General features: G+C 39.4%; 1 protein-coding gene across 1 annotated transcript in view; it reads right to left on the reverse strand.

Moving 5' to 3' along the window:
* LOC135198804 (nuclear receptor subfamily 2 group E member 1-like) overlaps positions 1 to 15,472 on the reverse strand; it is an 86,455-nt gene extending 70,983 nt beyond the window's left edge. Inside the window, 2 exon segments of the mRNA XM_064226765.1 lie at positions 7,490 to 7,662; positions 15,317 to 15,472. The gene's annotated coding sequence lies outside the window, so the exon portion shown is untranslated.
* Between the last annotated feature and the right edge of the window lie 450 nt (positions 15,473 to 15,922).

The raw sequence follows: 15,922 nt of genomic DNA on the forward strand, positions 1-15,922 counted from the left end.
GAACGGAAATAGACAATAAAAGGGTTTGAAAGGTGTAACAGACGGATACCCTCGCATTTGCGCTATGAATTAATTGATAGGAGAGGGTGGAAAGTAGGATGGAAGAAAGAGAATATGAAAGGAGTTACAGTAAAAGGAACGAAAGAGGTTGCAGCAGCTAGGGGCCGAAGGCACGCTGTAAAGAACCTTAGGTAATAGCCTACAGTGCACCACATGAGGTGCACTGACGGCACTACCCCGCTACGGCGTCTGATGTTGGGTGTTCATCAAAACAAAAAGCCAAATTAGTTGGGGTGAAAGAGATTCAGTTAGGGTGTTCTCATTACTAAAAACCTTGACTGACGATTTTGTGAAGCCTTTTAGACGTTGCAATATTAACTCAAGTCCTACAGGAGTAAATGAGACTCTTCCTACCAAGAGTTAGGTAATTTGTTGAAATTATAAGGTAAATTATACTTGTCGTTCGCGCATGGCTACGGAAATTCATTAAAGTTTGAATTCATCGACATGTTACCTCATGACACTTTCAAGCCTGCTTTCAAGGAGCATGGACCTCACGAACTCGCCGCCGGAACGTGGCCAAATTTACTGCAGTTTTCTCTCATCCATGTCTCCCCTTGGCTCACCGCCCCCCCCCCTCTCCTCCCACTCCCTCACCCCACAACATCCATTCAGTCCCTGTGGCATCCAACCGGTGCATCCATCTATAAATTGATCATCCATACTCTCAGTTATGTTTCATTCATGACAACTTTGGCTTCTCTTATATACTCGCTGCTAAATTGCGAATGAAAACAAATGATTTAAGATTTTGATTATTTATGAAAATCTGTGTTTAAAAAACTGGCAATTTTAAGTTGGGAAAATTCTGTGAATTATTACACCCACCTTGAAACAGCTTCGTGTATTTAAGGTATATCTTAAGCAGACGAAAAAATATTATTAAGTTGAATAAAAATGATGGAAAAAGGAGAACACAAGGAATAAAATGGGACTTAGCCAAAATGAAGTGATAAACCTGCCCATTGAAGAAAAGGGCGGCTGTAAAAAAAAAAAAACGCACACACACACAGAAGCAGAAAGAGAATCCCAAAACTCAGTAAGAAAGATAGAGATTATCCACTTTACCTTGTAACTGGAGGGTTGCCAGTGTCTAAACCAAACATGAAAAAATGTTGGCTCAATGGCTTCTTTTAGATTAAAGCTGGCCATATACTACTATGCCAGCACGCGCCTTGCCTTGTATAAGGCGGTAAGGTGTAAAGGGGATTAAATGACTGCTATTGACCGCCAAACTCTGTACAACCTACAAAGAAATTGCCTTAGATTTAATCCTATCGAGGAGGAAGAATAAACAAGAAGCGTGAAAATGCAAGCATAACTTTGAGCACACTTGGGTACGAGTAAGAGCTTAAGGAGAGTTAGCCCGACTACTTTTTCAGGATAACCCACACTTTTTTGGGGTGGTGAAAGTACCACTCTTCTTTGGGATAATCCTTCTATATTTCAGGTCCCCTACTCTTTTTTTTGGGGGGCGGGGTGGATAGCCCCACCTTTTTTCTGGGATAGTACCACACTTTTACAGAACATTCTTACTGTTTTTCGGGATAGCCCCTATTCTTTTTGGAGTAACCTTCACTCTTTCTAGGTCATCCCCACTATTTTTGTGGTCATTGTCACTCTCTTTGGAGTCAGCCCCACTCTTTTTGGGGTCAGATCCACTCTTTTTGGGGTCAGTCCCATTCTTATTGGGGTCAGCCCACTCTTTTTGGGGTCAGATCCAACTTTTTGGGGTCAGCCCCACTTCTTAGGATCAGCCCCACTCTTTTTAGGATTAGACTCACTCTTTTAGAGGGCAGCCCCACTAATTTTTGGGGTCTGCCCCACTCTTATTGGGGCAGCCTTACTATTTTTGGGGTCACCCCACTCTTTTTTGGGTCAGCTTCACTCTTTTTGGGATCACCCCACTCGTTTTGGGTTCAACCTCACTCTTGTAGGGGTCAGCTCCACTCTTACTGTGGCCAGTTACACTCTTTTCGAGGTCAGTTCTTGTTCAGGATATCCCTACTATTTTTCTGGATAGCCCTTATTATTTTTGGGATAGTCCTTTTTTCTGGATAGCCCTGATCATTTTTGGGATAGTCCTTTTTTCTGGATAGCCCTACTTTTGTTCGGGATAGCACTGCTATTTTTGGCGCCTACTCTTGTTCAGAATAGCCCTACTATTTTCACGGATAGCCCTACTCTTGTTCGTGGTAGCCCTGCTATTTAAGGGGATAGCCATTATATTTTTCCGGACAGCCCTACTCTTGTTCAGGATAGCCATGCTATTTTTGGGGATAGCCATACTCTTGTGCTGGATAGCCCTATTATATTTCCATATAGGCCTACTCTTGTTCGGGATACCCCTACTCTTTTTTCCAGATAGTCCTACTCTTGTTCGGGATAGCCCTATACTATTTTGGGGATAGACATACTCTTGTTCAGGAGAGCCCTACTATTTTTCCAGATAGCCCCACTATTTTTCCGGGTAGCCCTACTCTCGTTCGAGATACCCACACTATCTTTCCGGATAGCCCTACTCTTGTTCGTGATAGCCCTACTATTTTGGGGATAGCCTTACTCTTGTTCAGGATAGTCCTACTCTTTTTTTCCAGATAGTCCTACTCTCGTTCGGGATAGCCCTATACTATTTTGGGGATAGCCATACTCTTGTTCGGGATGCTCTTTTTTCCACATAGTCCTACTTTTGTTCGGGATAGCCCTGCTATTTAAGGTGATAGCCCTGAATCTCGTTCGTGATACCCCTGCTATTTTTCCAGATAGCCCTAACTCTTGTTCGTGATAGCCCTACAATTTTTCCAGATAGCCCTACTCTTGTTCGTGATAGCCCTGCTATTTAAGGTGATAGCCCTACTATTTTTCCAGACAGCCCTACTCTTGTTCAGGATAGCCCTACTATTTTCCCGGATAGTCCTATACTCTTGTTCGTGATAGCCCTACTATTTTGGGGATAGCCTTACTCTCGTTCGGGATAGCCCACTCCTGTCCGGGATAGCCCTACTATCATTCTTTCATAATGACCTCACTCTTTGTTGGGATAGCGGCCCTCTCACCCGGCCGCCCCCCCACCCCCCGTCCCTCCAAAAGGCAATTTCCTAGTCATAGTCGACGTCCAGTCTTCTCTGCTGTAATAATCGACCAATTACATCGGCAGTGTACATTTCCAACCTTCTTCCCCTTGACACTACTCAACTTAGGGCGCAATATCGGTCTATAATTTCCAGGGGGTTCGAGATCCGACGTTTATACTTGGTGGATGAATAATGAATAACATTTCCAATGAACCGCAAATCTAGGTCATTTCGCATTTCAGGAAGCGAAAAGGTCTCTTTGGAAGTCTTCAAGGGTTTACGTATAATCTGTATTGCCGTATTGTCGTGCACTCCTTCGTTTGATATGTATGACAGTATGCTGTATAATGATCGTCCTGTTTGAGCTAATAGTTTTGTATAGCTCTCCTTTCCGTAAGAATATAACCGCGATTCAGGCTCTTTTCGCTTGAGTGTACGTATTATGTCTCACAAACAAAGGGAACCACTGTATGCATTCAGTGATTATACATGGCAGCACTGTGTACTTTATTTTGCAAGATTGGACATGCAATGTAAGCACCTTTTTATGAGCTAACTGACTATATGCGTTTTTACTGTAAGAATATAAAGCGTCATTTTGTACTTGGCAAATTACTATAAAGATAATTATTCTAGTATAATAAATATTTTAGTCGCTACACATAACAGTCTAGAGCGATGTTTTCCGCGTCAGTGTTAAACCTATTTTTCATTAAAAACTCTCGAGAAATAGATTTTTAATGCTTAAGGCTTATTTTTTAAATAGGGGGCGATCTTTGATATAAGAGAGAGAGAGAGAGAGAGAGAGAGAGAGAGAGAGAGAGAGAGAGAGAGAGAGAGAGAGAGAGAGAGAGAATGATATGCACTAATGTAAACCAAAGTTTGATGTTTGTAAGGAAGGCAAAGCAACAAAACTGGTGAATATATGCATTATTGCAGTTATTGCTGGCTGAGTACTTTAAAAACGTAAAAAATATGTTGTAATATGGTGGGACAAATTAAGGTATAGCGCAAATTAGGCAGAATGAATAGCTGGACCCTTCTTTATACTTTTACACTGTTAGTAAATTGGAACGGTGGAGAAATGATGATTTTTGCGCCAGTAGAGTAAAGAATTGAATTGAATAGAGTATTTAGGCCAAAGGCCAAGCCCTGGGACCTATGAGGTCATTCAGCGCTGCAACGGAAATTGAGAGTAAAAGATTTGAAGGGCGTGACAGGAGGAAAACCTCAAAGCAGTTGCACTATAAATATATTGTTAGGAGAGGGTGGAAAGTTAGATGGAGGAAAGAGAATATGAAAGGAGGTACAGTAAAAGTAATGCAAGGGGTGGCAGCTAGGTCCCGAAGGCACGCTGCAAAGAACCTTAATTTATGAATTTATGCCTACAGTGCACCACATCACGGTGCACTGACGGCACTACTCCACTACGGGGGCCAGTAGAGTAAGAGCAATTTACAACAGAAGGTATACCTGTGTATTTATTAATAAGGTCATTCATGGCAGTTTGGTTTAGGTCAAGCAGGCCTTATACCAACCCAGAACTTTGGCTAAAGGCAGCCCTGGAAGTATGTTGAGGTCTTGAGAGGGTTTGAAATCCAAGGCGTGGACGTCTGAACTCTGAACAACCAATCGAAACAAATGATGACATATAGTGTAAGCACATCATATAGGCCAAACCAAAAAAAAAAAAAAAATATATATATAATTAATATATATATATATATATATAAATAATATTATATATATCTATATATATATATATTACGACGAGCTCATCACAAAACTTAAACACAATAGCCAATAGCCAATTACGGAGCTCATCACAAACTTCCACAATTTGCAATAGCCAATTACGAGCTCATCACAAACTTCCACAATATGCAATAGCCAATTACGAGCTCATCCCAAACTTCCACAATATGCAATAACCAATTACGAGCTCTTCACAAACTTCCATAATATGCAATAGCCAATTACGAGCTCATCACAAACTTCCACAATATGCAATAGCCAACGAAAGCGAAAAACAGACCCAAGAAAAGATTAATTTTCCCCAACCTTTAAAATAAAATGTCGAGGTCATTTTTTACAGCCTCTGCATGCTTTATAGGTTTTTCTGAAAATAATATACTCTATTCAGATGAGTGGAAATCGTGTTAATTTCAGCCGTTCTACGCCGCTGAATGGTCGATCTTTAAATCTTATGTTAGAACTCTCAACCCGTATATACTTGTAAATGAAAAAAATAATTACTTGTACTGCCCCTTTAAATCTATGAGTACGAAGTGATTCCTCAAAGTTATACCAATGCTGCCTGTGACTTGGCTAACTTTCTGTCTTTTATGTAAAAACTTAGTAACCAAGATGCTGAAAACGTCTTGGGCTACCATTAATAAGATACTTTATTTAAGTAAGTCTAAACCTTTTTCGTCTGGTGTTCTTCTGGGTAGTTTTCTGGGGCCTTCGTTCTTTACAGTCTAGAAATGTGATTGATGGTACGGTATGTAGAATTTGCAACACTTGTCTCAGTTATTCGCCTCCCATAAATGCAAAAGGAAGTTACTGATCGTCTCAACAGAAATACACGTATGGGACGGATCAAAAAGTGATAGAGTTCAATGAGGAATAAAGTAAATCTGTTAACCCGCTGTAATAAGGCATAAAAAAGTATAACTATATCCGGTAACCGGAAGAGGTGCCCAAAGTAATTTAAATTTTGCAAGCCAGTATTATTTGGAGAAAAGTCAACCTGATAAAATCATCGTAGGTTGGAGAAATCTCGGCAATATTTATAATTAAATAAAATTTTTTCTTGCAGATATACAGAATCTACTATAGTAGATTCACATCAGCCGTGCTCCTGATTGGCTGTTGATAAGCCAATCACAGGGCTGGAAACTCTCAGTCTCTCTGGAGAGTTCACATAGGCAGGATGTATGTTCCACCGCTCGTGAGGGATACGTCTTTCAAAAGCATCCCTCAGGAGAGGTGGAACATACATCCTGCCTATATGAACTCTCTCGAGAGACTGAGAGTTTCTAGCCATGTGATTGGCTTATCAACAGCCAATCAGGAGCGTCGTCAGGGACGGGCTTAGACACCAGATGCACGATTGATGTGAATCTACTAAGGGCATTTTTTTTTTACCAGGTATGTAATTGCAATAACCGCAAAGCCCTCTTAACTTCTCAATTTCTTCATAGTTTTGGGATACACTTGTTCACTACAATATCCAAATGAAGAACCAAATGAAGAAATTCTGACGTCCGAAGCGGGATTCGAACCCGCGTGTGGCATTTCGTGTGGTATATCACAACAAGGAATTTTATTCTAAGAACCTTTCATGTTGTCACTCAAATAGACAACAAAGACTGTTACCAGTGGTAGATAATGAGTTAGAAAGTAGCTGGATCAGCAAATTATTTAGGTCGTTGGTAAGCTAAAAAGTAAAGCTTCTTTAATTTATCTGTGGGTATTTTGGTCCGAAGAGTTTTAGATTTTTAAAGCAATTATTGTGAGCTAACGACAATCTTGTTAAATGAGTCACCATAATTGGTTCTGCAATACTTAAATGTCCGCAAGTTTTTGTTTTCTGTAAAAGAAAACTATTGTTGTGGCTTTGTCTGTCCGTTCGCGCTTCTTCTGTCCGCTCTCAGATCTTAGAAACTACTGATGCTAGAGAGCTGCAAATTAATATGATGATCATCCACCCTCCAATCTGCAAACAAACCAAATTGCAGCCTTCTACCCTCAGTAGTTTTTTTTTTATTTTATTTAAGGTTAAAGTTAGCCAAATCGTGCGTCTGGCAACGCTATTTGACAGGTCACCACTGGGCCGTGGCTAAAAGCTTCATGGGCCACGGCTCATACAGCATAATACACTGTCCAGAAAACTCGATTGCGATTTTAACTGTCGATTTTAATTCTACGATATGATAAATGAATTCCTAGTCTTCCAAAGACTTCGTCATAAGTTCATATTGCTCTTGGCCAATTCAAGATTATTCCATGGACAAATGGCAGCTTTACCATTTGATTACGGCAAGCGCAACCTCCTATTTACTGATATAGCTGCTGAAGGCCAAATAAATACGAAAGTGTATCAGTCATTGAACACCGCAAACTCAAACTGTAAGCAATGTTAAATGCTAGAGGTCCCCATAGTTGAAATCAAAAGAGAAAATCCCTAACAGAAACTCAAAGCCAAACTTTAATTCAGTTACGCGAAAAGTTTCAGATGAAACGGAAAAAAAATACTCTGGTGTTATAGAATGTCTCCAACTCTGAATAAATGAAATGTAGAAATAAATAAATAATTTTAAACATAAAATGTAGAATATTCTTAAACTCACTTGATCGACGTTTGGTGGTCAGCATGTAGTAGTAGGTCGCTTCGTCTGTTCTTCTTACCTCTGAAATTCCTTCCCCTTCAAGGTCATTTCGATGTCTTGCCAAATCCTCAGATGAATTGGTAGCGCTTCTGTGGCCTCTATAGTTGGTGGCAGCTTCCATATTCCGTCGTATACTGGAAAGTACAAAGTAGATTTGATTGAATTTCCGGGATTAATTTTTTCTCATATATTTGTTTGTTTGCTTGTTTTCATGGTGTTTTTACGCTGCATGGAACCAGTGGTTATTCAGCAACGGGACCAACGGCTTTACGTGACTTCCTAACCACGTCGAAAGTGAGGAACTTCCATCACTAGAAGTACACATCTCTCCCACCTCAATGGAATGCCCGAGAATCTAACTCGCGGCCACCGAGGTGGTACGCTGTTTTTCATATAGGAATGGAATATGGAGTTTTAGGCCAAAGGCCAAGCACTGGGACCCATGAGGTCATTCAGCGCTGGAAAGGAAATTAAGAGAAGGTAGGCTTGAAAGGTGTAACAGAAGGAAAGCCTCGCAGTTGCACTTTGAAAGTCGTTGTTAGGGGAGGGTGGATCGCAAGACGGAAGAAAGGTAATATGAATGGAAGTAGAGTAAAAGGAATGAAAGAGGTTGCAGCTAGGGGCCGAGGTTGCACTGACATCACTACAACCCTACGGAGTATTTTTCATATAGAGAATGGAAGGCTACTTATTGTTTCGAGAATGCATAACCTGTGAGAGGCTTTGATAATCTGGTGTAATTCTGTAGCAGAAAGCGAAGTAAAATTACAATTATGTAAAGAAAATGACATGAAAAACGTAATTTTATTATTTAAGTTACATTGATTAAAAAAACTTATAATCTCCGTAAGAGTAAAATCTACTGAGCAACAAGGAAAGTAATAATGATAATTATTTTAAAAATCCTCATAGTAGCACGAGTCTTCAAATGGAGAGAAAAATCCACAGTTATGTAAATGTACATATATTTAAATTTAAAAGCAGCAAGGATAGCTTTCGGGAATCTAAGGGGAACCGAACAGATTCCCGAAAGCTATCCTTGCTGTTTTTAAATTTAAATTTATGTACATTTACATAACTGTGGATTTAAATCGTTTCTCCAATGATAATAATGATAATAACTATCATGGCATAAACTAGAAAATACAATTGATACTGATACATGACGCGGAGGTTCGGTTATCGAACTTGTGCTTCAAGTCTAATCAAAAGTCAGTCAACAGCCAATCAGAATGCCACTATAAATAAATGAACACTCTCATATCATGCCTAGGCAGCCGGAGCTAATGAAGAGTAATCTGGGAGTTCGACTTGAGTCCAATCAGCCACTTGCTGAACGAGGTCCACCTCGCACGCACACGTGAATATTCATTTAAAGCATGAAAGATATAATCAGCCCTAATACCTCTCGCGGGGTTGGAGGGTCGACTTTTCAGCGCAACCCGATGCTCATTTGTCACCGCGACCTCACGCCCTTCCTACCGCCAAATCTCTCCCCGGTTCTAAATGATTCCATCAATATTTAACTCTTATCCAATAATGCGAGTGGGGGATTGGGGATGGGAGACACCCCTACCCCCTCCTCCCTTCGTTACCAGACCTCCTCCTCTGTGTCACTTCCCTTCCGCTCTCATTCCCCCTCCATTCCTCCGTCCCTTTCCAACACTTACCTATTTTCCTTCACTTTCATACATTGAGCTGTTCATGGGCTATATAGCGCTTTCCCCTTTATTCACGATACGCAATGCAATGGTTTCCTTGCACTGTCCAGGAGACACAGTTTCTCATTGCTCAGCGCTCGAGCGTTTTCAAGTTAGGCATGAATTTCATCTTTCCAACGAAATAACTTTAAATGAGATATCTATTACCAGATAGGTGCTCAGAGATAATAATGATTTCATGGAAAAGTAAAAAATTTAATTAAGTGTATGAAACATTCATGACTCGGTCATTATACTGAAGTCACGCAGAGGAAGGTTTAATAAAAAGACCAAAAAAAAAAAATTCTTGAGCACTGCTGTCATTGTTATTGTACCCTAAGACACGAGTGTCTTGCAGGGAACCATAAAGGTGGGAGCAGGACGTATTCCTATGAATAAGCAGGGATTTCTCCTTGGGGTTTTAGAGAGTGACAAATTGGTGCAGGTTTAGCACCGCCAAAAAGCGTCATTGTTGCAGATAAATTGATGCCAGCTGCTGACACTCATGGCTGCCCGAGGTACGATGAAGATCACTAAAAAAATGAGATAAAAAGATGTCTTCTTGTAAAATGAGGTATATAAAACGCCTATAGAAAAGGGTGTTTCTCAAATACGAATATACAGATTTCCTTCGAGGCTTGAGGCCCTGCAACGTTATATCCAGTAAAATTCTATTGCACAGGATGATAATAGTTCATAACCATAAATCCCGACAGGCAACTCTTGCGGACGCGCAAACAAGGTTTCGCCGACTTCCAGCAGAGTCCAGTTTCCTCTTTGGCTCCGCGTAAGGATCGACCTTACGCGCCAAATCTAAAGCGCGGGGTTAGTTCCCTCGTTTAATGACTAGATAATAGGTCGCTGGAGGGTCCCATCACAAGCCTGACTTAATCACCTCGGCATAACATGGCGTAATGGCTTTATTGTATGGATTTCTCCGAGGGAACAATGAGAACGGCTCGATGTATATTTAAAAACCATTAACGATCACCTGTACCGCTCTCCACGCTATCCGCACGACGACGCACGAACGCCCTCTCACACTCACGTGATTAATAATAATCATTCTTGGCCCGTGTTGTTTGTTGGAGATTAGGCGGGCTTAGCGTGATCTACTCCCAGAGAGAGAGAGAGAGAGAGAGAGAGAGATTGGGATTTAAGGCGATAAAAATGACTGAAATGTGCCAACCATACAAGAGGTACAATACAGTATTTGGGAAGAAGGTTTAGGGGATAAGTTAGAAGAATCTAAGTGCATGAACGCACGCAATGAAAATCTCTAGTCTCTTAGGATGTGGTTGCTAGCCCACTGAATCTCCAATGTCGACTAGCCACCAGGTACACATTTACAATTTTTACCAACAGAGACATTGAAATTTCATAAACGTGAAAGATTACCAAGGAGCATATTCTCTTCGGAATAGAACCCAGGACCTTCCGCAATGACTCGAGTCTTGAGCACTGTTTCCCGTTATATAGGTTGTCGGAGACGCAATGCTCATCGCAACTGTTTTTCAAAAAGTATTGAGCATTATGTCTTTTGGCGTATTTACAGTACTTTCCTATATTTTATTTCAATGAATGTCTGCGTATCGTATATTAACTTTTAAAATCAAGAAATCTTACATTAGACTAGTGCGGGCTGACAGGTTCAGTCTCAGCGGTAACTAAATCCGAATGTGAAGCAAGATAATTTCCCACTTTCTGCAGTAATTCAACATGATATATTGATTATTCAAATTATTTTTACTTTTTTATAACCCTATGTCTTACGTTTATACAAATTATTTATCATTCTAGTAATTTTTGCTTTCTTTTATGTTTGTTTGTTTGTATGGTGTTTTTACATTGCATGGAATCAGTGGTTATTCAGCAACGGGACCAACGGCTTTACGTGACTTCCGAACCACGTCGAGAGTGAACTTCTATCACCAGAAATACACTTCTCTCACTCCTCAATGGAATGGCCGAGAATCGAACCCGCGACCACCGAGGTGAGAAGCAAAGACCAAACCAACCACGCCACTGAGGCGCTTGCTGTCTTTTATGACCCAACGTCTTACGTTTATATAAATAAGAACTTTGGAGGAAATCAAAGCCAATCAGCGAAGTGTTGCCATGACAGAATATTTATCGAAGACGCTATTCAAATGTCGGATCAGCTAATGCCAACTTACAGTCGTATGATTATTGATCAGTATGATTTTCTGGGAAAATTATGCAAGTAAATATTACAAAATTAATCAGTTTCTTTCAGCTTCGCCTCTTAATTTACATAATGTTTAAAATCACTAAACATTTTAAGTCTTGACATTGGCCGTAACTTCTAAAGCATATCAGCTCTATTACATTAAATAATAGAGCGCCATTATACGTCATATTCTGATGGACAATTTAGTTCTATTCTAGTACTTCGGTATGATACTTAGTACTTCGGAATGATATTTAGAGAGACTTTTTAAATAGTAATTTTGACTAACTTGAAATATAATTGTCTTTAAAAGGAGAAAGCGATAAAAATCCCCGCCAAATCCACATGTCTTGGCCTAGTGTTTGCTTGGCCAAGATTCCTTGCCTTGTAGTTACCATCCTTATACTATATATTTTTTTCCTTGGTATGATAATTCGACAAATTTTACCATACAGAAATTATTTTTATTCATATGAAATTAAGTTGCACTTAGAATGAAGGGGTTTTCACCAAGACCACCGAGATACAAGGCCTGTTCGATGTGACGTCAGGACTTGATGACGTCGACCCTGGTGGTCCGACTTTCCGACGCGAGTGACTGGCGACTCACTTCCGACTCTCCATCTTCCTTCCCTTACATCACTTGGACACGAGGTGTTTTCGTGATTCCATTGTTTTATTTATGAACTGGAACATTAAACTTATATGGCATCATGAGGTAGCAAGCCATGGGTACATCTACTGTCCTTTTTTGGACGAACTTACTGTGGTAAGCAGATAAACTCGGCCATAAGTTCACTGCAACAGGTACTACCTATTTGACTTTTCTCTCTGGATGACTTTCGACTGCAATATAAACACAGTCTGCATTCTAGGTAGGAGTTGTGAGCAACAAGGTCAAGTAAAATATAAAGAAACACTCGTTTAGCCTGCATTGAATTTTAGTAGGAATTCATGTCACCCAATGCTTAACATAGTCGAATAGGTATAGGCTAGCCTAAGTCAAAGAACTCCCAGTGTAGCCTAGCTAGTGGTGGGGGAATAGGCGAGTTTCCATTGACAATATTCAAAGGCATGGGACAAACCTTTTGGGCCTAGATGGGTTAAGGTGAAAAAAAAAGTACATAGTATTTTAAGGGTTACAGGTTCAAAACAGGAGCCTACAGTAGAAATTTCACTAACTTGACCTAACCTATTCTTATTGCATTAGTAGGTTTCAGTGCTCATATATACACGTAAAACTATTAGAAGACCATCTTTCTTCTTCCACAGGTAAAATTTCAGTACAGATTAATGAAATACCATACTTATGCCACAATGCCCTACCTACAGTTAAGCCTAACTGTACAGCACACGCATGTTTCATATCACTGAAATACGTCACTCAGGAGATCTCAAGATTCCTACAGAGGTTCATGATACAAATATCATTAAGCAGATATTCAGTAACTCCAAAGAGCTGATACTGCTGAATGTATTTCTAACACTGCAATATATATTGCATTGGTGTTATAAAACTAGTTATTCATTTTTGGCAATTTTAGCTCTAGTTAATGCCTGGATAAATTTGATTAGTCATCAGAGCTGGCAATATTGTATTTTTGTTATATATATAGTTGTTCCCCTCAAAGTTACTGTACCATCAAGAGAGTGTTTTTTCAAACAGGTCTACCCAACATCATAACAACAGGACTCAAATTTTCTTATGTACATCAAGAGTAAATGTAAATCATTACTACCCAATGACAAAATAGTGATACTGATGGTGGATGAAACTCACGCACTTAATACCATATTTTCATTATAAAGGCAAAAATGTTGTTGGTTCAGCCTTTGGCTATAGTGAAGCTGCGGCAGGTGAATTTTACTTTATGTTGAACAGGTAAAATCTAAATTCACGTAAGTTGCACAAATTCCCAATTAAAGCATAAAAGCTGATCTTCTGCACTGCACACTGAAGAAAGTAATTATAAGCTTAGAAAAAAATATTTTTACAGTATTTTGCATAGTAACATCAAAATGCTATCATTGGGAAAGCAATGCCGTACTATTTTCCCAGCATTCCACAGCTGTCTATAGTGTATCCTCGCCCATTTCAGAGTAACAAATGCCCATTTCCGTGTGTTTCAAATTGTTAAAATATATCAGGAATAATTGGCTTGGCCAGAAAGTTATAAATAAAACAATGAAGTTACCTCAGTTCTCCTTTGATGTCAATAATTTGGAAAACGAAATTCATTATGCACCATTCAGCCCTTTGAAAAACTTCATGATATAGATGTTTACTCAATGAACATTCGTATAAACTACCATTAAAAGAATTATCTCCCTACACCTTTGAGAAACAAAATGTTCATTTAGTTTTACAAATATCCAATGAATATATCGTTCAAGCTTTACTAACTATTGGAAAAAATCACTCCCCTTTTATTCAGGATGCAAATATCAAAATTTTACATTTGGTCGACAATCATGAATTTAAACGTTTAAATGTCAGAGTGTAAATAATAGATAAGCTGCTCAATAAGTAATGAAGGTTATAGTACAGAAAAACATAGAAAAATTAACAATATGGGTTTCTACTAACGTTTCATTGAATAATTGTTGTTCAAGAAAATAACTATTGTAGCCAAAGAGAAAGTTAGAAAATTTGAATACCAAATAATGATTGTATGTAAGAGAGAATTATTTCATTCACATATAGTGGAAAGGACCATGTTTTTTAGAGATGTTAACCTATGCACTGCTGTTTAGACACTGTATTGTAACTAAACAAATTGTTTTGGTTCAGCATTTTATATTAATCTTATAACTTTTGCTTCGAGTAAGTATTATTTGGTGTACACTAATTAGTGTAGACGAGAAAATAAGTAAATTAATAACTGGCAGACCAAAAATGTTAGATTTTGGCGAGGGTTTGTTTACATTTCTTTCGTCTGGCAGCGTAGTCAGTGCTAGCAGCTCGGACCACCCTTGCTTACGTCACAAAACATCGAACTGGCCTTCTATCTCGGTGGTCTTGTTTTCACACGGTCAGACAAGTTGGCCAATAGGCTCATCAAACCTCCAACATGTAGTGTTGGAGGAGTTTTCAACACGCTCAAACGATCAAGTGGACAAATGATTGGTTGCTGAATAGGAACCAAATTTCTCATACAAACTTAAGGAAGAGTTGAAATTAAATCCAGAAGACTGGCGCGATTGGACGAATCTACATATTTGGAACTTTTGAATGTAGAGCTCTGTAAAGACTTGAGATTTTTCACCTTCCACAAAGCTATAAGCTTTCTATATGAAATCCATCTTGACTTCCCTGTCCTTCTCCTTGTCACCGAAGGTGCTGCTATAGATGTTACCTCCCTGATATTTGGAAAGTGAGACGGTTTGATACTGATGCATGTACATCATACATACATGGACATGAAACGTCAGACTTCCTCACAAACATCGTATTGGCCAACATGTTTGACCGTGTAAAACCCCCGTAAATTATATAGCGTTTCACCAAGTGAATAGTTTGAGGGCATAGCTTAGCCTAGGCTAGAAAACTTAATTTTCATGCCTATGGGCATAGCCAAAGCTGGCAAACTTCATATTTTTTTTTTTTTTTTCCTTTTTGCCATCACATCTGCGACAAATGATTTGACAACATAGAATCAAACCAAGTTATGCAGTGCATACAAAATTCAACAATTTTTCGCTCAATCAAATAAGAGAATTTTCTTACGTCTGTTTATGCCGTGCTGAAATACTCCTGCTCCTGCAGTACCATAGTTAAGACGAGACTTGAAAAAAACAGTAGGCCTAACCCACAAGCATATAATTCCTACAAGTATTTTTAACAACGAGCAAGATCGGTTTCCTCTATACTAGTAAATTTCATTTTGCTTTGCTTACCTACGAAATGTTGTTCTGCTGATTTCCGAAGAATTCTTATCCTCATTTTTGCTATTGTAAGCTGCACAACGTACCATTACGCAGATACATAACGAAAAACAAATAAAGATCACTGAACACTTGTTCCAGCGGTTCCCGGGTTTTTCGAGAGCTGCAACTCCCTGGCTCGGCAGCGCCAAGGTCTAAAGAATATTCTTTAGACCTTGGGCAGCGCCACCTTGGTGGCAGAACACTAAACTACGTAAGACAATATTGTCAGCGAAGATACCATAGTGTACTCTACAGTATCTTTGATTGACAGATACCATCTCCAGTTATTTTAACCGTCTAATGTCTTTTGTTATGAATTCTTCTCCCATACACTGTCTGGGGGGGGGGGGTGTACGAATACGGCATCCCACAGTGTTGCCATAACTGAATGTCAATGAATGATCATTAATGATTTTCCGGTGAAAGTCGACAGATAAGTATAAACCCAGTGAAGTTTTGGATTTAACTAATACATAATGTGACCAGAGTCCCGCTTTTCCAACGTCTGTCCCGCTTTTTTCTACTTTTGCGATTTTTGGCCCGGTTTTTTCACGTTTGTCCCGCTTTTTTGTGCTA

This window comes from Macrobrachium nipponense, chromosome 23, assembly GCF_015104395.2.
Source record: "Macrobrachium nipponense isolate FS-2020 chromosome 23, ASM1510439v2, whole genome shotgun sequence".
Classification (NCBI taxonomy): Eukaryota; Metazoa; Arthropoda; class Malacostraca; order Decapoda; family Palaemonidae; genus Macrobrachium; species Macrobrachium nipponense.